The following is a 25,542-nucleotide window of genomic DNA, read 5'->3' as shown; positions in this document are numbered from 1 at the left end:
TAAATATCTCAGAAATAGAGATGAAGATGGAGACTCATTTACCTCTAACACTTTGGCGCTCAGATATTTCTATTGAAAATCAAAACTGACCAGCAGATGTATGAAATGTTATTATTGCAGGAAGTAAATAAAATAATTCAAGTGATATAAAATTAATTAAGTGATATTTGAATTAATATTTGGTATTAATTACAAATATTTTGTACCAAATATTTTAATATTTAATACAAAAAACTTTAATAGTTGAGGGCTTAGGGAGGCATAAAATATAAATACAACTTCATTGAAAATGAGAATAATAATGTAAGGAGTGGAGTGTTTAATTGTGTGACTATTTATACCATAGTCTTTGTCTATTGAAAATTTCAATTACTATGATGTTATTCCTTAATTCTATTTATTATTTATTTTGTACCAGGCTGAAGACATGGACTAGAATATTATAGTGAAAAACAAAATTATCTTGAAACTTGCCAAATGTTGGTTTATGATGTACTACTCTTTCCTAACCCTTTTCCTTATCAATCTGTAACCATAATAATTTCTGATATACAAAACTATTTTATTATTTCTGTGACATATTAGTATGGCATGTTAGTTGACAGAAAGAAGCCATTTTAATTCATTTTCTTTATCTCAGTTGACAAGTTTAACATTTATTCTTCAAACCCAAATATATATATGGCCCTGGGTTGGGCCGAGAGGCAAATAAGGAGCTGTGATGTTCCTTCAATACACCAGGGTGATTTGACACAAAAATATGTAACCCTTCCCTGGTGCAGAGCTGAAGGGATTGGATACTGTAGCCTAGAGGATAATTCTCTGCCTTACAAGGCAAAGGTTGCAGGTTCAAGTCCCAGTGGGTATGGCTAGCTGATGAGGCCACAATAAGGCCAAAATAGATCTATCCTAGTCTCCCTTTATTTTCAAATTCAGCAAAAACACATGTGACACACACACACACACACACACACACACACACTGTAGCCTAGAGGATAATTCTCTGCCTTACAAGGCAAAGGTTGCAGGTTCAAGTCCCAGTGGGTATGGCTAGCTGATGAGGCCAAAATAAGGCCCAAATAGAGCTATCCTAGTCTCCCTTAGTTTTCATATTCAGCAAAAATACATGTGACACATATAGATAGAATTGTCGGCTATCAATAAAATTAACTGCCTTGGAAATGGTCCTGGGTTGGGCCGAGAGGCAAATAAGGAGGTGTTCCTTCAATACACCAGGGTGATTCGACACAAAAATATGTAACCCTTCCCTGGTGCAGAGCTGAAGGGATTGGATACTGTAGCCTAGAGGATAATTCTCTGCCTTACAAGGCAAAGGTTGCAGGTTCAAGTCCCAGTGAGTATGGTCAACTGATGAGGCCAAAATAAGGCCGAAATAGATCTATCCTAGTCTCCCTTAGTTTTCATATTCATCAAAAATACATGTGACACATATAGATAGAATTGTCGGCTATCAATAAAATTAACTGCCTTGGAAATGGTCCTGGGTTGGGCCGAGAGGCAAATAAGGAGCTTGTGGTGTTCCTTCAATACACCAGGGTGATTCGACACAAAAATATGTAACCCTTCCATGGTGCAGAGCTGAAGGGATTGGATACTGTAGCCTAGAGGATAATTCTCTGCCTTACAAGGCAAAGGTTGCAGGTTCAAGTCCCAGTGGGTATGGCTAGCTGATGAGGCCAAAATAAGGCCGAAATAGATCTATCCTAGTCTCCCTTAGTTTTCATATTCAGCAAAAATACATGTGACACATATAGATAGAATTGTCGGCTATCAATAAAATTAACTGCCTTGGAAATGGCCCTGGGTTGGGCCGAGAGGCAAATAAGGAGGTGTTCCTTCAATACACCAGGGTGATTCGACACAAAAATATGTAACCCTTCCCTGGTGCAGAGCTGAAGGGATTGGATACTGTAGCCTAGAGGATAATTCTCTGCCTTACAAGGCAAAGGTTGCAGGTTCAAGTCCCAGTGAGTATGGTCAACTGATGAGGCCAAAATAAGGCCGAAATAGATCTATCCTAGTCTCCCTTAGTTTTCATATTCATCAAAAATACATGTGACACATATAGATAGAATTGTCGGCTATCAATAAAATTAACTGCCTTGGAAATGGTCCTGGGTTGGGCCGAGAGGCAAATAAGGAGCTTGTGGTGTTCCTTCAATACACCAGGGTGATTCGACACAAAAATATGTAACCCTTCCATGGTGCAGAGCTGAAGGGATTGGATACTGTAGCCTAGAGGATAATTCTCTGCCTTACAAGGCAAAGGTTGCAGGTTCAAGTCCCAGTGCGTATGGCTAGCTGATGAGGCCAAAATAAGGCCGAAATAGATCTATCCTAGTCTCCCTTAGTTTTCATATTCAGCAAAAATACATGTGACACACACACACACACACACACACACACACATATATATATATATTTGTTTTCGTAAATTATATAAATTCGTGTATATATATATATACACATACATACATACATACATACATACATACATACATACTGTGTATATATGAAGAAAAGTCACTAGTTTTATGTACTCATATATTATGTGCTCAACCAGTGGGATTGCCCCCTTTTTGATTGTATTCTGTTGTACCATCTCATGTTTAACTCTATTGAATTTCAGATATATTTTTGCCAAAATGATTAAAGATGATAGAAAACTACTGATATTATTTTTTACCTCTTGATTTAAGAGTAAGATAATGAGAAGCTGCCAAAAATATTTCACTTTTCTTGATTTGCAGAGTGATTTCAAAGAAATGACATTTAGCTACTTGTGACATAATTCAATTGAATTAGGTTCCTGCACCTGCTAATATAAATGTGAACCATTTCTGCATTATGATTTGCATTTGCATTATAATGTGGTTTCTGAGTACAAAATGACTAATTGCTCTAAGCAGTGACTATTGTTAACAGCCACAAATGTTCATTACTAGTGTTAGGAATAGTCATAGGTTCTTCCTTGAAGTAATTAGGGCTCTGCCCTGGGGAAATTCAAATTATTCCTTAATGATGTTTTAGACTACCAAAATTAAAAATGACTAGCTAGCATAATGGAACACATATATTATACAATACCTACATGGCTTTTTAAAAACAACCCCACCATCCCTTACTTTGGGGTAGAGTTGGGGCAAGTGGAAGGAGCTAAGCATTTACTGGACAATGCCTTTCCTGATGCCTATGCTGAGTTTGTAGCAGAAATTTTCTCTTTGTGCCCCAAGAGAGAAAGTTTAGCCACTACTAAAACCAAGTTGTCAATATAAATTGTCAACTAAAGACTTAAGTGCCAAAGCCCACTGCAACAGCAGAGTGATGGCATTCGAGAAAAAACTGTTCTTGTTTCTAGTTGTCTTGGTGGGCTAGTCCAACTCGCTGCTCAGGCAGTAAATACTGTACCCGTGATGGTGAACCTATGGCACGTGTGCCAGAAGTGGCATGCAGAGCGATCTTTCCAGGCACATGGAGCCATTGCCCGTTGTTCTTCTGTGTTCCAATGCACCAGCCAGTTCGTTTTCTTGCATGTGGGAATGTCAGAAACTGAAATAACAGTCACCTGGGGTGCAAGCGCATTCTGGGAAGATGATCTTCCTATTTCCAGTGTGTGCATGCTTGCTGGCCATTTGGCCTGCTATCTGATGTGCATGTGTGCAAAGAAGAGCTCATGTGCCCAAAGACACGGAGACAAGATCCCGGCTGTCACTTTCTAAGGGAGCAGAGCTGTCAGCCAGGACCATCTGGCTGGGGCTTCCCTCCCTACTCACCTGGGCAGGCTTCTTGTGGCCCCAGCCCTCCAGCCCACAGTAACGTGCATCTGTAGTACAGAGTGACTGGCCGGCTCAGCCACTACGCTGCTTCTTCTCAGTGGTGGGTGAGGGCTGCTATTCTCTGCAAGTAGTAGAGTGAGAATCACTGCACAGCCCTAGGAGAGCAGCAGGGGTACGGCTGCTTGTTCTCGGTGGCTGGAAGGAGGTGGGATTTCTCCACCAGCATCCTGGGCACAAGCAAGAAATCCCCCCTTTCCAGCCATCAACAACAAGCAGTATGGTCTCCACTCCTTTGGCAGAGTTGCTTGTTCTTGATGGCTGGAAGGGGCCAGGATTTCTCCTTCAGCATCCTAGGCGCAAGCAAGAAATCCCCCAGTCCCATCCACCAAAAACAAGCAACGCTGCTGAAGGATCAGAGTCCTTGCCAAAGGACTACTTGTTCTCAGTGGCTGGAAGAGGGAGAGAATCACTGTGCATCCCCAGGAGAGCAGCGGGGGCACAGCTCCTTGTTGGAAGGGGGGTATTGGTCCAATGGTGGCACAGTCCTGCTGGCTGGTTGGCTGGTGCTCAAAGTGCGAGGCTGGCAGGAGGAAGAAGAGGAGACACCGTTGCCTCTAGGTTGCTTCTCTCCTTGGTTAGTTCCCACCCATTCCTTCTTGTTCTGCCTTCAGGTGCATTGGAGACACTCTCTTCTTTGTGGCAACCCCTGAAATATTGAAACACTGCTTTCATGCCACCCCTAGTCCTTCATTTCATTAAATTAGACAAACCCAATTCCAGCAAATGTTCTTTAATGTCTGGCTTCATAATCACAATTATACAATGTGAAAATGAAATGTGTAGGGAGCCAGTACATTCTCGTCTTTGATTCCTCTCTTTATTATTAAAATGTGGTCAGATAAAAATTCCCACCAGCATGTTCTTACCTAGCTATAAGGTTAGAGTGTAGAGTGCAATTTAATCAATAAATAAGCAACTGCCAGCAGCATCAGCCACGGGAGACTTTCCAACATGAACATGTCATTTATCTGTTTATTTTATCAGCGGGCATAGAGCTTTTGATACAATAGCAGAATGTTTCTGACAAAAGAGAAAGCAAAGATTGTATATTTTCAGGATAATTATGCCATTTCTTGGGATTATACTATTGGCAGAAAGATCACAAAACAAGAGCCAGACACTGGCAGGGCTTGTAATTCCTCCTTTGTCATTTGACTTGAATCAGTAGGCAAAGTTATTGTTTCTGTCAGTAGTTGGATTCAGAGATGGAGCAGAGCTGCTTCTATAATAAATATTATTATTCTTTTTCTAATAGATTGCGTGCATCAGTATTCAGAACTCAGGACTCCATCTAAGTTAAAAGATCTGCATCAAAAACATTGCAAGAAGTCTGAGTGAAAGACTGTCTCCCAATTGTTTGAAAAGATGCTATACTATCTGATTTGATTTTACGCACTCACTACCTGTGAGGCCCAAAAGAGCGATACATCTGCATTTCCATTCTGTTATAAGGTCACTACTACAGACATTGTATATAATTATGTGGATTGTGTTTTACTTTTCTTCTGTTCTCATCATGCACTAAATAATAACAACAATAGCACTTAGACTTATACAACACTTCACAGTGCTTTACAGACCTCTCTAAGCGGTTAGAGAGTCAGCATATTGCTCCCAACAATCTGGATGGTCATTTTACCGACCTCGGAAGGATGTAAGGCTGAGTCAACCTTGAGTACAAATGGCCAGCAGGCAGCAGAAATAGACTGCAGCACTGCGTTCTAACCACGGTGCCATCATGACTCATAATAATAATGCAATAATTATTATACATAATAATACAATCAGGTAAAAAGTTCTAATTATTATAGTCATTTCTGGGCACACATTTCTATAATCCCCCAAAACTCCCCAAGTTTTTTCTTGTATTTTTAATGAAAGAACAACATTGCAGACTAGAATCTAAATTTTTTGAAATTCAAGTGTTGATGCATACTTTTGTCAACAATGAAAAATTAAGATAATTTTATTTCCCTCTTCCTTATCTACGCTCATGCATTATATAATAGACATTCCTTCCTAGAATAATTTTCAAGTTATGGTTTGTTTCAATTTTTGTTTTTGTTCTGGTAGGGATTTTTATATATTTGATTATCTTTGTTTCTTTTTATGCATACGTTTTCCTATGTACTCTTTTACTATTTTAAAATATTTTTCTATTTTTTTACGATAGCATTATTTAAAAAAGATATTGATATTTATTCCTTTCAGATTGGTGGCTGCCTCTCTTTATAGGGAATGTAATATTTTATGGATTTTAACTACAGAAAGAAAGGCATAATATAATATCATTTAATACATGATTGTGGCAAACAACATTTTAAATGGAGTATTCAAACTTCAGTGAACAAGAAAAATAAAATTCCTGCAATTTAATTAATAGAAATGTTGCTTCTTTGAAAAATTGATTACCAAAATTGATTACAAATAAACAAGTAAATAATTAGACTCAAGGAATATTGAATTTTCATTATGAAAGTAAGTATGACCCTAATTAAAACACTGAAAAACTGTTTTGATTAAACAATCCTTAACTACCTCTTCAACATCTACAATAGCCTACTAATCTTGGAGTGTTATTTAAAGGGTCTGCCCATTAAGGCTGAATACACTTTGAAAATGATTTTGAAGAAATCCATAGTGCAACCCCTCTCCAGGGATGGGTTCCACTTACATTGGCCACTGGTTCATGTTTATAACCTGAGGTCGGGTGGGAGGACCTTCTTTTAAGCAGCAGCAAAGAAAAAAATTTCCAAACAGTAAAAAAAAAAAATGCAAAAAAGGATGGTGGAGCCCATGGATTGGTACCAACCAAATCATATCAGTGATGCCATCGTGATATCACCAGTGGGTCCCTACCTGTCTGAGTGATGCAGCCCAAACTGGGAGGAATCCAGCCTTGCTCCCCTCCTTACTAATCAAAGCTATCTACTGTTATAATTTTTAAAACAGCCACATCTCTTATCACTTTTGTGTGGAAGTCTGAAACATACATGTTTGCTTTAATGAGTAGTCAAAACATGCTGTTCATGAGTCTACGGAGAGGGGCGGCATACAAATCCAATAAATAATAATAATAATAATAATTATTATTATTATTATTATTATTATTATTATTATTATTATTATTATTATTATTATTATTATTATTATTATTATTATTATTAGTTCTGGACTGATTTTTCCAAATCATTTTAAAAACATGCATGTTCCTGATATCTTTGCCTTGGTGTTTCTTGTATTGTTCAAAAAGCTGAATACAGTGTTCCCTCGATTTTCGCGGGGGATGCGTTCCGAGACCGCCCACGAAAATCAAATTTCCGCGAAGTAGAGATGCGGAAGTAAATACACTATTTTTGGCTATGAACAGTATCACAAGCCTTCCCTTAACACTTTAAACCCCTAAACTGCAATTTCTCATTCCCTTAGCAACCATTTAGATTATTACTCACCATGTTTATTTATTAAAGTTTATTAAAAAAAATATTTATTAAAGGCGGATGAAAGTTTGGCGATGATGTATGACGTCATCGGGTGGGAAAAACCGTGGTATAGGGGAAAAAACAGCAAAGTATTTTTTAATTAATATTTTTGAAAAACCGTGGTATAGCCGTTTCACAAAGTTCGAATCCGCGAAAATCGAGGGACCACTGTATTATAAAAAGTACTGAAGATTATTTGTAGTGTCCTCTTACACATTAGGGCAGGGACATTAGGCACAAAAGTGCACTTATTCATGCCCCTTAGAAAAGGGGAAAGGTCAATTGTAGATAATGTAAGGTTGAAGATTTTGGGATTGGTGGAAGCAACAACAGAATCAGGTAGTGAGTTCCATGTTCACTTTTAATGGTGCTCAAGGTTGTCTTAGTCTTCCATCCTTACGAGGTTGGTAAAGTGAGGACCCAGATTGTTGAGGACAATATGCAAATAATGCTGACATTGTAAATCACTCAGAGAGTGCTGGAAAGCACTATGGGACAATATTTAAGTCTAAATGCTATTGCTTTAAATATTAGGAAATCCAGATTATTCTTCTCTATTTTATGGTTCTTCCCAAGTAAGGGACTTGCCATATGGATCCAGTTTCCATATGGCCTTATGTAAGAAAACAGAGAGAATTAATATAAATCAGCCTAAAAAAAAACCAAACCCAAAAATCCAACAGAGTAATACTTTATAATCAGCCATAGTTTAAAAAAAAAAGGCATCTCACCATGTTTTCAGTTTTTGACCTCTAAAAATATCTGAAGGATAAAATATTTGCAGGGTAAAACTTTCTGTTTACACGGAAACAATTTTTATTTATACTGAGGCAAAAAATACCATCAAAGCTGGATCACAAGAAGACAGCTTCTCAAAGCCAGCTGTGCCCCAGCACTGTGATTATATACTAAATCTTGTTAATATTCAGTTATAATTATTACTACATACATTTTACTCTCATCCAGTTTCAGTAAAACTGTGTGTATCCTTATTTTAGATAGCTTAGGACCTGTAAATTCTTTGAACTGACTTTAATTTTAATGTTGCTCTCACAAGATGTCTTGGAGAAGCAGACCCCCGAGGCACTTGGAAGTCTTATTACTGACCAAAAATATTTCTTTTTAAAAAAACTTTCCTTGCAAACACTTGTTGCCAGCTTTCACATGAAAGTTATTTATTATTATGGCTCATCACACAGTCAGACAGATGTTTAAACTGGATTTAGCATTTTATCCACTTATCAAGTTTCTCCCAAGGACTTGGGATAGGCAGGTGTTCTTCTTTGGTGTCAATGGTATCACTACAGGATGTAAACTTGTTTTCTGATTTTCTTTAGTTTTTTTTTTCTATTCCGCTGATTCCAGATACAGTAACATCAACTATCCATATTTTTTTCCTTTTTTTTTTTTGGTCTTTCTTATCAACAGGTGTTAAGTCTGGGGAATTATGTGGTAGGCACTTCTCTGTTTGCATTCTAAAATCCGAGAGCATTTACCTTTTTCATTTTCTACAATTTGTCCATTTTGGGGTCCCACTAGTTGTTACCTTCAGGCAAAACCTATGATATAGAAAAAAATCTGGTAGATTAAATCTACATTCATAATAAAGACAACTTCCATTTACCCAAGGATACCACTCTTTGGTTTTGGTCTGTCATTAAAAAAGTACCATTAATTTGTTGGTGTAAAGCAGTAATGGCAAAACCTTTTTTGGTTCATGTGCCAAAAGGGTGTGCGGGTACACTAGTGCATGCCCTCAACCATGCCCTCCCCCTGCACATGCGTCCCCTGACTCCCTGTGCATGTGCATTGGCCTCATAATGGACATCTGAAGCCAGGAGATGGGGAAAAAACGGCCAGACGGGCCAAACAGGAGTTCAGAAACACATTCTGGTTGACCCATTGGGCCATTTTTTTTGCCATCCCCGGGCTTTAGGAGGCTTCCCTGAATCCTGGGGAGGGTGAAAATGGCTGAAAATAAGGCTGAAAATGAGCTGACAAGCACACACATATGTGCTGAAACAGATTGAGTGCAATTCCTCGCATGCCCTCTGATATGGCTCCGCGTGCCACATTTGTGCCCTAGATTCGCCATCATGGGTGTATAAATAGGGATTTAGAATCCCTGCTAATTAATTTTGATGTAATATTTATTTAGTTACATTAATTTTGTTTGACATCAACTTATTTTTCCTGAAATTGCATCTGTATATTTAGACATTTTTAAATCAGCATATTGTGGTATATTTAAATGTCCTAACATTTGAATTGTTTATTTATTTATTAGATTTGTATGCCGCCCCTTTCTGTAGACTCCGTTTAAGTGTTAGTATACTGTTCTGTGAGAACAGTTAGTCCTAATTTCTTATTTATTTATTTATTAATTATTTAGATTTGTATGCCGCCCCCCTCCGAGGACTTGCAATACAGTGATCCCTCGATTTTCGCGGTCTTGATTTTCGCAAAACGCTATACCACGGTTTTTCAAAAAATAATAATTAAAAAATACTCCACGGTTTTTTTGCTATACCACGGTTTTTCCCACCTGATGATGTCATACGTCATCACCAAGAGTCACTTCTCTGTCTCTTTTTTCTATCATTTCTCTCTCTCTTCCTTCCACTCTTCTCTCTCTCTTTCTTCCTCTCTCACACTCTCTTCCTCCCTCTCTCATCTCTTTTGGGGGGGCGGCGGGCGGGCGGGTGCTTACAGGGAATGGTGGCTGCCAGCGCTGCTGCAGGAGGACTCGGCGGTGAGAGGGGCGGTAGCGGCAAGCGAGCGGGCAGGCGGGTGGCGGGCGCTTACGGGGAACGGCGGCCGCCAGCGCTGCTGCAGGAGGACTCGGCAGTGAGAGGGGCGGTAGCGGCGAGTGAGCGGGCAGGCGAGCGGCGAGGAGGCTGGAGGCGCTGGGGGGGTGGCCGGCATTAAAAACAACCATTGCCAGCCTCTGCACTTTCGTCACTCCCTGGCTCCACCATCTGCGCATGCGCGACCATGGAAAAAGGGCGCGCATGTGCAGATGGTGTTTTTACTTCCGCACCACTATACCGCGGAAAATCGATTATCGCGGGAGGTCTTGGAACGTAACCCCCGCGATAATCGAGGGATCACTGTAAACTATAAGTGATGTAGATCCCAAAGGCAGCAAATAGATTTTTTCCCCAACTTATTGCTTTATTGCTGTAGAACCCTTATTTTGATGTACACCTTTAATAAGGTCTGTCTATAATAGGAGTGTCAAACTGAAGGCCTATGGTTGGATCCATTCTATGGGGTTCTTAAATCTGGCCCACAGGGCCACCCTGGAAACAGCAAAGAACAGGCCCACAATGCCTCTGCCAGTTAAAATGCAGCTTGGAGCTTTCTTTCCCTCTGAACTTCATTTTTGCTAGCAGAGGGTTGCAAGAGGTTGTTGCAGTCAAAAATGGAGCAGTGGGCAGCCCCCCCCCCTGAGCTTTATTTTCACTGGCAATACACACACACCCCTGGAGCTCTATTTTCACTGCAGAAAGTTGTTGCAGCTGAAAACCCATTTTCGCTGGTAGAGCTCTCGGTCACCACAGGAGCCTCCGACACATGATGTCAAGCTGGCCATACCTACCCTGGCCCCCTAAGGTAAAACAAATTGAATTTGACACCCCTGGTCTATAAGATGTTCATATTATGTTTTGAAAGGTATCCAAATTTGTTATAGTAATACAGTACTTATAATATAAGTATTAGGTATTTGTTTGTTTGTTTGTTTGTTTGTTTGTTTGTTTGTTTGACTTGTATGCCACCTCTCTCCATGGACTCGGGGCGGCTCACAACATATCAAAAAACAATATACAATAAAACATCTGAAATCCAATTAATATAAATTACTAATCTAAAACCATTCTAAAAAACTAAAACATATTCAGACCAAAAACATAACACATACTCATTGGCCAGGGCTAGAGTCTAGTGATCCCAAGCCTGGCGGCATAAATAAGTTTTCAGATTCTTACGGAAGGCTAGGAGGGTGGGGGCAATACAAATTTGTATTCCATAGGGCCAGGGTCCCACAGAGAAGGTTCTTTCCCTTGACCCTGCCAAGTGACATTGTCTAGTTGATGGGACTTGGAGAAGGCCGACTCTGTGGGACCTAACCAGATGCTGGGATTCATAGAGCAGGAGGCGGTCCCGCAGGTAATCTGATCCCATGCCATGTAGGGCTTTATAGGTCATAACCAACACTTTGAGTTGAGTCTGGAAACCAGTTGACAGCCCATGCAGTCTGCGAAGTGCTGGAGAAATATGGGCATACCTTGGGAGGCCCATGACTCTCACGCGGCTGCATTCTGCCCAATTTGTCGTTTCCGAACATGTAGAGAGCATTTGACTAGTTGAACCTCAAGGTGATAAGGGCATGAGTGACTGTGAGTAGAGACTCCCTGTCCAGATAGGGCCATAACTGGTGCACCAGGTGAACCTGGGCAAATGCGCCCCCCTCCTCACCACAGCTGAAAGATGATGGTCCAATGTCAGCTGTGGATTGAGGAGGATGCCAAAGTTGTGGACCCTCTCTGAGGGGGTCAAAAATCCCCTTCCCCCCAGGGTAATGGACGTAAGATGTAAGTGTCCTTGGAAGGCAGAACCCACAGCCACTCTGTCTTGTTGGGATTGAGTTTGAGCTTGTTAGCACCCATCCAGACACAAACAGCCTCCAGACACCAGCACATCACTTAGGATATATATCCTATATATTCGGATATATATATGTTACCCATATATTAGCTAACACAATTTCTTCCTTTCTAAACCAGAGATGTATTAATAACCCCTATATTTTATGAATATAAAAATGATATCTCTCATAGGAATTGCTGCATATGGTCTTTTATGTGTCCTTTTTTAAAGTGTCCTTAATATGACTGTACTTAATTTATCATTTCCCTGCTTTTGTTTTGCCAAGTAACCTTGAAACAAGAAGAGAAATTGATAATGCATCACTTTGCTTTAATGAATGGCTTGTCAAACTCCAGGGTGTGTGACTTTTTCTTTGGTCACAACTTTTTTTTTTCACACCCTCATCTTCAATTGCAGGGATTTGGATCTGTGCCCTTGGTCACATCTGTCAAATTCTTCATTCAATGTTCAATCACTGTCTGGAACCATTATGTAATTAAAGGATTGTTTATTGATGATGACTCATTCTGGTTTCTGTCTCACTTGACATTTGGCCATCACTCTCTGAAATTTGTAGGGAAGAAGATTAATTTAGATTAGTTCATATCTGTCTTACATTTCCACTCACTTAAGGGGCCCTTCCCATTATATTGCCTAGAACTATAACCTTTTTGATCTGGCTGAATGCCATCATTCCCATGATAAATGACTTTAAATTATTTTTGTAACCCAGATTTTCATTATAAATTTTGCTCTCCATCAGTTACTGCTTCTTGCTTTGTCTTCCCCCTGCTTTCTTTCATATGTCAATCAATACTTCACTGGCATATAATAGAGTCATAATAGCTTGGGATCCTAATGATCAGAGCTAGATTTTCATGCACAAGCATGGTCTTTCCCTGAATAAATATTAATACAGTTGAGCTTTTTTATTTAATTTACCATTTCAACACAGTTTAATCATCATTTAGATAGCGTGTAACGCTAATACATAAATAAATAATCCAAATATTTCATAAAATTAAATTATAAAATTAATTATAAAATCAAAGAAAATCATATTGATTTTATATGAGACAAGAAATTTAACCCCAACTCCAACCTCAAAAACCTATTAAGATACCACCATGTTGTCAAGACATTTAGAAATATTAATGTTAATATTCATATTAATATTAAGTCTAAGTAGGCATTGGCTTAGGATGCCAAAGTTTAGGCAGTGCTAATGCCACTCTATTTTAGAAATGAGTGTAAAAATTCCAATGTTCACATCATTGGGAGTGGCACCATCATTCAACCTGGCCTAAGATGTTATACAGAATTCCTTTGAAGTAAAATTGAGCAGCTTGTGATGGATTACTTTACTGTTTGTTTATTTTATTTATAACCTACTTTTATTATTTTTATTAACAACTCAAGATGGTGAGCATACCTCTTCCTCTTACTTCTATACTTCTTCTTACTTCTATTTTTTCCACAACAACGACAACAATAATCCTGTGTTGAGACAGAGAGTGACTGGCCCAAAGTAACCCAGCTGGCTTTCATTCTTCAGGTGGAACTAGAACTCATGCAGGTTGCTACCGGCTTGGACTGGTTCTTAGAACCAGTAGCACTTGCAGAGAGAAACTCTGCCCAACTGCCAAAGACACTTCTGTGCATGTGCAGAAGCTTGTGAGTGCACGCAAGTGACAAAATATTTTAAAACCTGTAATATATCAGATTAAGTCAGTCAGATTTCAATTAACTTGCTTATTTGCAAGTTAAACAATGGAACAGCAATACGTAGCAATAACAGAATGAACGTAGAATACACAAAACAAGAACGCCTCAGAATCTTGACAGCTCTATTTATATAGCAGCTGTCAGCCCCAACAACCAATCCGGACACAGGGAATTTCCCGCTTTTGTTATCGCCCAATCCTGGGCTACTTCCCTGTTGCTGGGGTCATAACACAACCCACTACTGAAGTCATGGTCACCTAGTTTATTACCTATGCCTCGACCATTAGGCCAAACTGTCTCTAACTTTTTTTTTTGCCTCTCTAGCTATACTATATTAGGAGAATGTTTTTGTGGGCAAACATCATGTTTTAGGAAAATCTGAACCACACTCTAAATGTAAATGAAACTGTGCCACACATGTAGCAGTAAACTGGGTTTCCTTGCATTTTCTTGCTTTAGAAAACAAATAGAGTGAGGAATGACAATTTAAGCCTCTTTTATAGCTTATTGTCTATTTTCCTGCATTTTCCACTTCAAATCCTTGTGCTGCATTACAGTGATTGTAATCAGTTAAAGTTGTAAAAAGGGTATAAGTGAGCTGCACACACCAGTTTAGATTTTTCTGGCAGAGGGAAAGGGAAGTGAAAATTCTTAAACAGCTCATTTTACCTGTTTAGGAAACTTTAGAGTTTTAAACAAATTCAATGAGCATTTAGGATAATTGTTGCCTTTTAAGACATTCTTGTCTTTTTAATGTTTTCTTAGTTTATTGTTACTTATTTTATTATTATGTCTTTTATTCTTTATGTCAAGAATATCTTACACAAACAGGTAATCGAGAAAGCAAGTAAAAAAATAATATGAGTTTTCCTAAAATGACTAGCTTCTAGCACAGAACAGCCTCGAAAGCAAGGTATTTTCCATCTCAGAACCTGACTTTGAACTAGCTTTCAAAGGAGCACTTTACTTCACTTTCCTTGGGGGAAAAAAATAGCAAACTCCCCCCCTCCACAACACTTCTGTGCATGTGAAGTGCATACACAATAGACTCTTTTCTCAAAGTAAGGCGGCCAGATGAGGCACTTCAATGACTCCAATAGAAGCACTGAAGTGGTGCATGCCCACGCTGCACACCCCTAGCAATCAGCTGAGTTTTGTGCTTCAAAACAGAACCCTCTTCACCTGCTCTCTTTGAAAGATCAAGAGCAGTTTGCAATACGGAAGGTCACTGAACTCAGCAGGTTCTGCCTCCATTCACAGAAATCCTTGCCACATTGGTATTGCAACAGTGTTGTGGATTTTCCCCCCCTCTTTCCCGATTATACTTTATGTCTATAATCAGTGAAGGCAATTTGGAATCCATCTACGATTCTTAGTAACATGATGTGTCAGTGGTGATAATGTTGGGTAAAATCTAAAACTTCATGTGTTCCACTGATTACAAAAGATTCTCTCTTCTGGGCCTTCTTCCATTAAATTTATCTCCTGTGCTCCATAAAATTTCTTTTGAAACCTTAGTTCCATTCCATAGCTGTTGAAGATATAACCCTTCTATTTATTCTGATTATTTTCTTATGGGCTTCTTTGGTTTAGTTCTACCTGGAAAGCTATATTTCTTCCTAAATACTTGAAGTAGCATTCCTCACTACTATGCTCAGTTTCACATATATTGCTATAATGCTAATCCAATACTTTGGATGACCTAGAAAGATAAGTATGGTTCTTATAGTAACTATTGGAGGGGGACCACATGGGAATATCAAGTCTGTGGATCATAGTAGGAAGTCAAAAACAAAAATAAATCACTTCAGAGGAAGGTAATGGCAAAACACTGGTTTTATGCCAGTGTTTATGCCATCTTACATGGAGAACTTACATATATCCATTTAAGTTGTTAGGAGTCAAATTTTACTCAAAGGTTACTTTACTTCCAACTTTTATTGGCTCTTGTTCCCTGTTGTTTGATTTTTTTGCCTTTGTTAGCTATGTTCAAAGATCCCATTGTTCCGTTACTTTGCTTTATTTACTGGTGCAATTGACAATGTAGAAGAATGTTATAGTTTCCTCTGAATCTACAGATTCCTCTGAATCTGTATGGTCTGAAAAGGCAGACCATACAGGCCTGAAGAGTCAGAAGGCAGTTAGCTTACAACATCTCTAAGAGACAGTAAGCCTGATTCAGCTAATGAGTAGCAACATTCTGGCACTGGCAGGACACTTAGCCCAAAAACACACTGGCAATTGCAACTGGCAGAGTAAAGGCAATTATCATGTCTCCTTGAGAAGAAAAGCAGGAATTGGCTTAATTAAACCATGTATGGCACTATATAAAAGCAGTTCCCAAGGCCTTCTGTTCGAGAAGCCGAAGAATGGATGAGAAGCGAAATGTCTTCAAAAACCCCCCAGAAAGTCCAGTTGCCTCTTGAAAAAAGCACCTTTGGGACAACCATGACCTGGATGATTGAGAATCCACATAGAAACCTCTCCAATTCTTCAGCTGTTGCTCTTCTTCCTTGTCCTGCCTTCAGATCCTGAATTTCCTATTCAGACTGCCTCGTCTAGTCTGAAAAGGAAATGTAGTCTGGTGCCCAAACCCTGGACTGTCGTGAGGAATAAGTGCACTAGTGTGCCTTCTGTCCCCTGTCCAATTGTCTCCCCTATATTTTATATATCTTTTCTTCCATTCATATATCTTTTCCTCTATTCATCATTGACGTATTCTATTTTCATATCTTTCCTTCTATCCTTTCCCTGATATTTACTACTACATGTTTTTATTCTTATGTTTTTATTATAAAAGGAAATGACTATGAAACTAAATGAATTGGAATTATAATGATTTAATTTCATTGGAGTTTACTACCAAAAAGAAAATTAGAGATTAAAAAAACTTAAAATGGAATGGTAGAATAAGGAGAGGAAATTGAAATGGTTATGAATAAGAAAATTGAAAAGGGTTATGATTATGATTATTATGGACAAGAAAAGAAAAAATGGTTATGATTATGGTTATGATTATTTTGGATGATTGCCACTTTTGATGTTCTTATTGATTATTTGAATTATAAATTGATCATTTATCGATTATTTGAATTATAAATTTATTATGTGATTTATACTGATAAAAATAGGGGGAAAGAGAAAAAGATTATTAAAGGAGGATTAATATGGGATAATAATTAGTATTGATTATGTTGGGTATGACAGTAAAAATGGATGGAGTAAGGAAAAGATGAATTAAATAGATTAGGGAAGATTATTACACTGAGTTTGATAGTGTAGAATAGATATAGAATAGGGATAGTTTGATAGTGTAGAATAGATATAGAATAGGGAAAATATATAGATTAGGGAAATATATAGATTAGGGAAATATATAGATTAGGGAAGATTATTGCACTGCAAGTTGCAGTGAAGGCAATTAGAACAGGGAAGATTATTGCACTGCTATGACAGTGACACATAGATTAGGGAAGATAATTACCCTGGGCTTGGCAGTGGAATTTATAGATTAGGGAAGATTATTACACTAAGAGCAACAGTGGAAGATACATAGATTAGGGGAAAATATTACTATTTTTGGGATTATTGATACTTTTCTTGAAAAATAATACAATAATATGATATATAATGATTATGACATGTTAAAGTAGAAATGATATATTGGTATAATGAAAGAAATGAAATGAATGAAGCGAATGGGAAATACTTTTTAATTTTTTTAAAACACAACCCTTCTTTCTATGTATATTGATATTGTTATAATTAGGTTAAGATTTAATATGATTGGTTATCTTTTTCTTTCCTCCCTGGGATATAAAGAGAAGTAAATTTGGAAATTTCTTTTGTTAAGGACATCTACGATAAAATGAGGGTTTTAAAAAGTAAGAATGAGTTAAGAATATAAGAAACAGATTGTAGCATGAGGGCACAGTTTTGGTAGATAAACAGCAAATAGCCACAAGAAATCGAGATAGCTAAAGGCACTTTGAATTCAAATCAGGGTGAAAGAGAATATCTGAAATCCGGATGATAGGATCTGAAAAGGAGGTAACACAGGATGGATGATATGTACCAGAATAAATTGGATAAATAATTAGAAAATTTGTATTGTATTGTATTCTAATTTGAGGAATATGAATGTGAATTTGAATCTCTGTAAGGTGTGGAAAAACAATAAAAATGTATACCCCCCTGAAAAGAAACCCACCTATTTCTCCCTATCTCTTGAAAGCAGAATAATAATGATTTATATTTCAAGACGAATAATATTGCTATCTGGCTAATTATTGCTAGCTTCTCTCAATAAGTTTACAATATATCAATGAAGCCTCTCAATGTTACGTTTGTCTGGCTTTCTCTTGCACAGAACATAGAATGATCCAATCCCTGAAGGGAAGAAATAGTCTTCAAAAAGTTTATTTATTTATTTATTTTATTTATTATTTAGATTTGTATGCTGCCCCTCTCCGCAGACTCGTTGGCAGGAACTGCCATGACAACTTCATGGCAGGAACTGCCATGAAGTTGTCTTCATGGCAGTTCCATGAGGGGCTGTTTATAAAGTTCACCATTTGCATTTAGCTAAATGAGTTCTATCATTCCTGATCTTGGAAATCCTTCCATATCCCAACTTATATTTTGGGCTTAATAGCAGGAATAACATTATTGTGTATCACTGATACACTGGCTGAAATGTCTCATATTCAAAGGCACAGGTCAACATTTTGGGAGACAATGGCTGCATTTAATACTTTGGGGTGAATAAAGGCTATTCACCTTTCTAAGACATTGCAATAAAACTTTCATGTATTTCCCATAAAAAATGTCAGGGAATCATGCTTAGGACTATTATGTTTTAGCTGAAAACTCTGCTATCATTAAATAATAGTAAAAAGATAAAATATGTGTTTCTCATTGCTTCCATCTTGTAATGGTTATGGATTTTTGTTCTCATAGGTAAAGGCCAGTCATCAAAGATTGCAAAGAAGGATTTGGGCTTTTAGATCTTCTTGAATGTTCTAGGTTAGTGTCTCTCAATCTCAGCAAATTTAATATGTATAAAGTTCAACTTCTAGACTTTCCAAGTCACCCAACAAGTCTGGTTTAATGCCTTTTTCAAGAGTGAACCCTGAATATAATGCTTTCTGCTTGATTAAAAGTAGATAAACTAATTTTCTTTTGTTCACTTCTAGTCAAAAGGCTTATATGTGCCACTCTTATTATGGCACAATGATACACTTTTCTGTCTCTGCAATGTGACACACAAAGACTTTAGACAGAACAGAAACCGAGGTGATATGTACATTGTCATGTTTGATTTCTGTCAGAAAGCCACTGATACCACTCCAGCTGCCTGGTGCTGTCATTTCCCCTGAAGTCAGCTGCCGGCTGGTGAAAAGTGACATGTGGCAATATTTACATGTCCCTGGGCCACATGCTTCTGCTGTCATTGGTCGGCTATATATAAATCTTGAGACGTTTCTCCCTTTGTTTTCCATTGTGACTACTGCCTTCTGGTTAGCCCTGAACCTGCAATGAAACGTGTCTTTCATAATTTAATACAGATACATGTTTATTCTGCTTCTGTGTGGACAATGAATATTTAACAAGATCTATCTTTAATAGATAACACAATCTTCAGAAGTTGTTGTTTTAAGCTAAGAAGAAACCTTCAAACTTCATCTCTACTGAGAATTGAAACAGATAATGTAATCGGGAATGGGTTCCACTTATCTTTGCCACCAGTTCGCATCATGATATTTTGCGCATGCACGCTTGCTCCACTCGTGCGCATGCACATCCCCTCATGTGAATTCACTTCTGTGCATATTCAGAAGGTGGTTTCAGCTTGAAAAACAGCTGAGAAACTGTTCAGCTGTGTTTTGGAAAAAGAAATAAAGGTCGGTATTAACCCGGGGGTGCTCCTCAAAGCAGAGGATGAGGAGAAGCCATCCAAACAGAGAAAAAAATCGTCAAAAATTCTAAAAAAAGATGGAGGCATGCACAGACTAGCACAGACCGAATCAATTCCATGATGCCATCTTCATGTCACCAGAGGGTCACTAACGGTTTGGACGATTTGGTCTGAACCAGAAGGAACTTACCCCTGAATGTAATGTTTTTCCACTGCTCAGAAGAAAGATAAAATTTATTTATTTTCTAGCAAATCCTATACAGTACATTCCATAGGAGTGCAATGTCTCAGCACTTAGAACATAAGAACATAAGAAGAGCCATGTTGAATCAGGCCAAAGCCCATCGAGTCCAGCATTCTGTGTCACACAGTGGCCCATCAATTGTCCATGGAGATCTTGAGCAGAAAGAGAAGGCAAGACCCTCCCTTTCCCCTGACTCCCAACAAATGGAATCCTGCCTGCCTCAATAACCACCAATACACTTGGCATCCATGAATCTGTCTAATCCTGCCTTGACGCTATCAAGGCTGACAGCTGTCAAGACCTCTTCTGGAAGTGAATTCCATAAAGAAAGGTGAAGAAATATTTCCCTTGATTTGTCCTCACTTTAAGGACTTAAGTTTTAAGGAGTGCCCTTTTGTCCTAGTATTGTGTGATAGAGAAAATAATTTTTCTCTATCCACCTTTTCTATCCCATGCATGATTTTATACACTTCGATCAAGTCACCACTTAAACGCCGTCTTTCAAGGCTGAAGAGACCAAGGCATTGCAACCTGGTATCATAAGGGAGATGCTCCATTTCCTCTATCATCCTTGTTGCCCTTTCTTGCACCTTTTCCAGTTCCATTATATCTAAAAGCTAAGCTTGTCAACTGGAACTTAAAGCTAACTTGTCAACTGGAAGGCTGACAGCCCGGGGTTGAAACCCGAACAGCGTGCAATGGGGTGAGCTCCTGTTCCTGCCCTAGATCCTGCCCACCTAACAGTTCAAAAGTATGTAGAATGCAAGTTGATTAATAGGCACCACATTGGTGGGAAGGTAACAGCATTCCGTGTGCTGGCTTTGGACAATGCTGGGTCCCTTGGCCAAATAATGGAAATGAGCACCATGCCCTAAAGTCATATACAACTAGATAGGGTAACTTTTACGTTTATCTATACATTCTGCTTCTAAAGATTCCTTTGGGGTTTCATCTGGGTCATATGCTGTCTGACATAAGAGACGAAGCTAACATACTGAGAGCAAAAAAATAATGGTTCTGAATTTTTCAAATTTAACATTGAATAAATTAGATTACATAACATTTTTCTCCCAACAAAGATCAGATTTTATTTAATTAGGCTTTTCTTCCCAAAAATAAATACTTTTTTTTTCTGATGAGGCAAGTAAATGAATAAGAATCGGTTTCAGTCGTGGGTTCCTACTGATGTGGTAGGCGACTCTGCACTGGTAGTGGCTGCCAGATTGCACAAGTTCTGCACGACCACTCCAGTGCTGGTTCATCAGGTGGTGCCATCTTTTTTCTTCAATTTTGGACCTTTTTTGTTTCCTGTGCATGCAAAGAAGCAAAATTGCATGAGGGACATGCATGCAGGCATGCACATGTGCATGCTCAACTGAAGAGTATTCACGCATAGCGCATCATTTTGCAGGTAAGTACAACCCACCACTGTTCAGTTTAGTGAAGTAGCTAAGATGCAGGGCTACAAATGGGGAGACTATGAGATTTAGACCTTCTTTAGGAATGAGAACTAGGGACAGTTACTCTCCCTCAGCCTAATCTATTTCATATGGTTTCTGTTGGAAAACAATACCCCAATCAAGAAACTACCAAGAAAAAACTAGACCATCAGCAGCACTGACAGAGCCCTGTATATAAACTGGAAGCAAGCCACACACCCTCTCTCACTGATGGCGTTACCTACTTGGTTAATAAAATTTCCGTGAATAAATAAGGTCAATCAGCACCAAAGGCTCCACAGTTACCTCGTTTTGCTTATCCCAGCCGTGGAATTCATATAGAAGTGAATCCAATCTTTTTTTTTTGCAAAATATAATGTAGAACAACCTTTTGACTGCTCTGTCTCCTGTCTCCCAAAATTATGATGGAAAGTTGCCTCACATTATAGAACAGCTATAAGCAATCTGTACTGGGCAAAGGAAAAGAAGGCAGATAAGTTGTAAAGTTGCTTAAATAAGCTGTCATGAGTCCCAAGTGGCCTACTTCAAGCATCCAAAATGTCTTTGGTTTTAATGCGGGCCTGCAGATATGAACTGGATTGGGCTATATTTATACTGTGGAGTTCTTGGAAATCTCTTAGTTTTATTGTTTGCTTGCAGATGTTTTATTAACTAACTTGGTAATATCAAATTGCAAGTGAGCATGGGCTTTGTTGCCAGTTTATATACAGTACTTTGCCTTGCCAATTTTGGTGGTTTCTTCCTTGGACATTTCTTAATTAGACTACAGTATTTACTGTTTGAGCTTGCCTGATGTTGAGTGGTGCTTATCTGAACTTTGGCTGCTGGAAAGGATGTGTTCTAGCTTTTGTTGTTTCTTCCCTAGATTTATGGTTATCCCTTTGGAATAGTGTGCAAAAATGGTTTATTTCCGCATTTCTATTCTATTGAGGGCTGGTACCAAATTTCTGGATATCAAATTTCCAGGGATTCCCTAGCATTTTTGGATTTGACTTGGTCTAAGATGCAGCAGCGGGCTACAAGCTGAAACACTAAATTGCACTCCCTGCCATGGCTCATAAGTTCTTACAGGACCAGTGCGATTTTACTGCTGCACCTGCGGAGGAAGCAAAACCACACACAGAACCACAGGTGCATCCGTGTTTCGGTGAGGTTTTTTTGCTTCCGTGCATGCCGAAACATGGGCACACCTGTGGCTCCAGGCACAATTTTGTTTCCTCCAAAGGTGCAGCAGTAAAATCGTGCTGGTCCCACAAGAATTTACAAGCCGCGGCGGCAAGCACAATTTAGCGTTCTGGCTCTTAGCCCACCGCTGCTAAGATGCCAATAGTTTACTAGCTGAAACTGTAGTAGAGTCTGTCCACATAGTGTGAGATTAAGGAATTTTCATCATGTCTTCTTCTAGTTGATGTTTATGGAGCTAGTCTTCTGCCTTTCTGTTTTACTACATAAGGCAGCTATATTCTTTGATTGTAGGTTAGTGCCTGCTTTTTCATCTTGGGCTACTGGTTTTTTGATTTGCTTAAGATGTTTTGCAGGATTTTAGTTGATTTGTATGCTACAGTGTATTTGTATTGTATTTGTATTTATTAGATTTGTATGCCACCCCTCTCCGAAGACTCGGGGCGGCTAACAACAATATAAAAAGACAATAAACAAATCTAATATTAAAAATAATCTAAAAACCCCCAATTTAAATAACCACTCATACATACAAGCATACCATGTATAAATTCTATAAGCCTAAGGGGAAGGGAAATTTCAATTCCCCCATGCCTGACAACAGAGGTTGCTGTATGATTGTAGTATGTGGTACACACACACACACACACACACACACAAAAGATGGAAGATCAAAGGTATGACCAGTACAGAAAATAAAGCTGCCAAACTGAGTCAAAAGATACCTTTAACTGTTTTATAGGATGCCTATAGAATTAACAATAAAAGGAAGCCTCTATATCTACTAAATCTATATCTATTAAACAGTGCATAAATCCCCAGGAGGAACCCATGGCATTTTAAATCATAAATAATGTTGCTAGTTCTGCTACAAAATTTGAGAAGTAGTGAATGCTTAACAAATGGTTGTTTTTGTGACTGTTGTTTGAAGAAATTGTGTGGGGGTTGGGGATGGGGGGAAGGCCCTGAAATGATATGTTGCATTGAGTTTCTATTATATTCTGGGAACTCACAGAAAGCCCTGTGACATGACTAGAGACAAGGTAATTATAATGATCCAGCTGAACACAATGCTCAATCTATATCCAGCTACATGCATGGGGCCAGAAATCTTTTGAAACAAGTACATACTTATCATGGGACAGATGAAATCCTAAATTATTCTTGACTAAGCAACCTTGGCATGATCCATATTTTTCTGGGTTAGCTTTCAATTGACCTTATGTGTCCTAGACTTCACTATATTTCATGAAAAAGAAAGAATTTTATTCTCAAGACACAGGTTTTTAGGAGTATGCAACCTAACACAAGAGAATTTGAAAATAAAGATAGTTCAGGTGAAATTAGGACTATGTCGGTCATTGTCTTAATGCTCATGACAAATTCTCACATGGGATTTATTATTTAGAGAATAGTTTTGGTGGCTAAGTAAAAATGGGGAATCTAGTTATACGGAGCCATACAAAAAAACATTAGTTCAATCAGAAGTACTTATGTAAGTTCTTTGTAACAATTTTTGCTCTATATAGTTCACTAAATAGTGTACTACATAAGCAATTTTGCTGTAAGCCTGTTAGTTAAATGATAAAATATTAAAAACAGATTTTTTTTTAAAGGACAAATCTTTTGAAAGCTTTCTGTAATTGATAATATTTTGTTATTATTGTTTGTGCTTATTTCTATCTGAGTAAGCCAACTGTTCCAAAGCATATAAACTGATGCAATAAACAATATACCAAATGATACTTGGCAGCCATCTACAGCTTTAGAAATGATAAAGATGTTGAATAATCAGACTGTGGAGTAAATATCTAAATGATACATGTAGTCCAATTTGGTTAAGAAAGTGTCTTTACTGCCTACTTTTTCAAGTTCACTACCTCCTTTTCAGAATTTTTGATGCAAGCCGTAAATATTTATGTGAATTGCTGCCTGGATGGAATTATCTAAATAATTTAGAAATCTCTAAATAATATTTAGGGAGTGAAAGGCAGGGCATATCATTAATGATAAATGACTGCAAAGTTTCACTGCCTCTTTCAGAATAAATAACAGCATATGTTTTCATGATGTAGCCCTGATTTTATTCTACAGCCCAAACGTGCTTGGACAGGCTGTAAAATATTATATTACGTTCACAGGCTTCAAAAGTAAGAAATTTTAATTTAAACATCTGAGACAATTTTACCAATTGAGCATTATAGCAATTTAATTTAGAGGACAATTACAAATTAAATACTTTATTACTTCTCAATAATCTAAACCAGTGATGGTGAACCTTTTCTTCCCCCCCCCCAGGTGCCAAAAGAGTGTGTGTGCATGCTATCGCACATGCATGAATGCCCACACCTATAACTCAATGCCTGGGGAGGGTGAAACAGCTTCCCCTACCCACAGAAGGCCTCTTTTCCAACTTCTAGTGGGCCCAGTAGGTTTGTGTTTCACCCTCCACAGGCTCCAAAAATGCCGTCCTCCATCCCTGATCCCTCTGGAGGCTCTCTAGAAGCCAAAAATGCCTTCCCAGAGCCTATGTGTGAGCCAAAAATCAGCTGGCCAGCACATACATGCATGTTGGAGCTGAGCTAGGGCAATAGCTCGCATGCCAGTAGATATGGCTCCATGTGCCACCTGTAGCACCCATGCCATAGGTTCGCCATCACTGATCTAAACTGATATTCTGCATCTATTATAAAAATAATGTTCAATAAATGTCTTATTTTGCCAAAGGATTAAACTCAAAGAAGCCAAGATAATAGATTAGGAGTGGTATCCAAATTTTAGTAGTAACCAAAAGTAGTAACCAAAATTTTCCTTTTCTTCTACACTGTCATAAAAATTAGAAACTTCAAATGAAGCAGATTTTTTTTAACATATTGCATAAATGGTTAATGTAAATTGGGGAAAATTCTAAAGCCCTCTATGGTTTAACAATTAGGAAAAGTTGGAGAAATTACTATTTAATACTCTTATCTGTCACTCCATCCTCGCAGATTCCAGAAATAGATTAATTTAATTATCCTACTTG

Source organism: Erythrolamprus reginae, chromosome 1 (assembly GCF_031021105.1).
Source record: "Erythrolamprus reginae isolate rEryReg1 chromosome 1, rEryReg1.hap1, whole genome shotgun sequence".
NCBI classification, from domain to species: domain Eukaryota; kingdom Metazoa; phylum Chordata; class Lepidosauria; order Squamata; family Dipsadidae; genus Erythrolamprus; species Erythrolamprus reginae.
Note: the sequence above shows the minus strand (reverse complement) of the source record.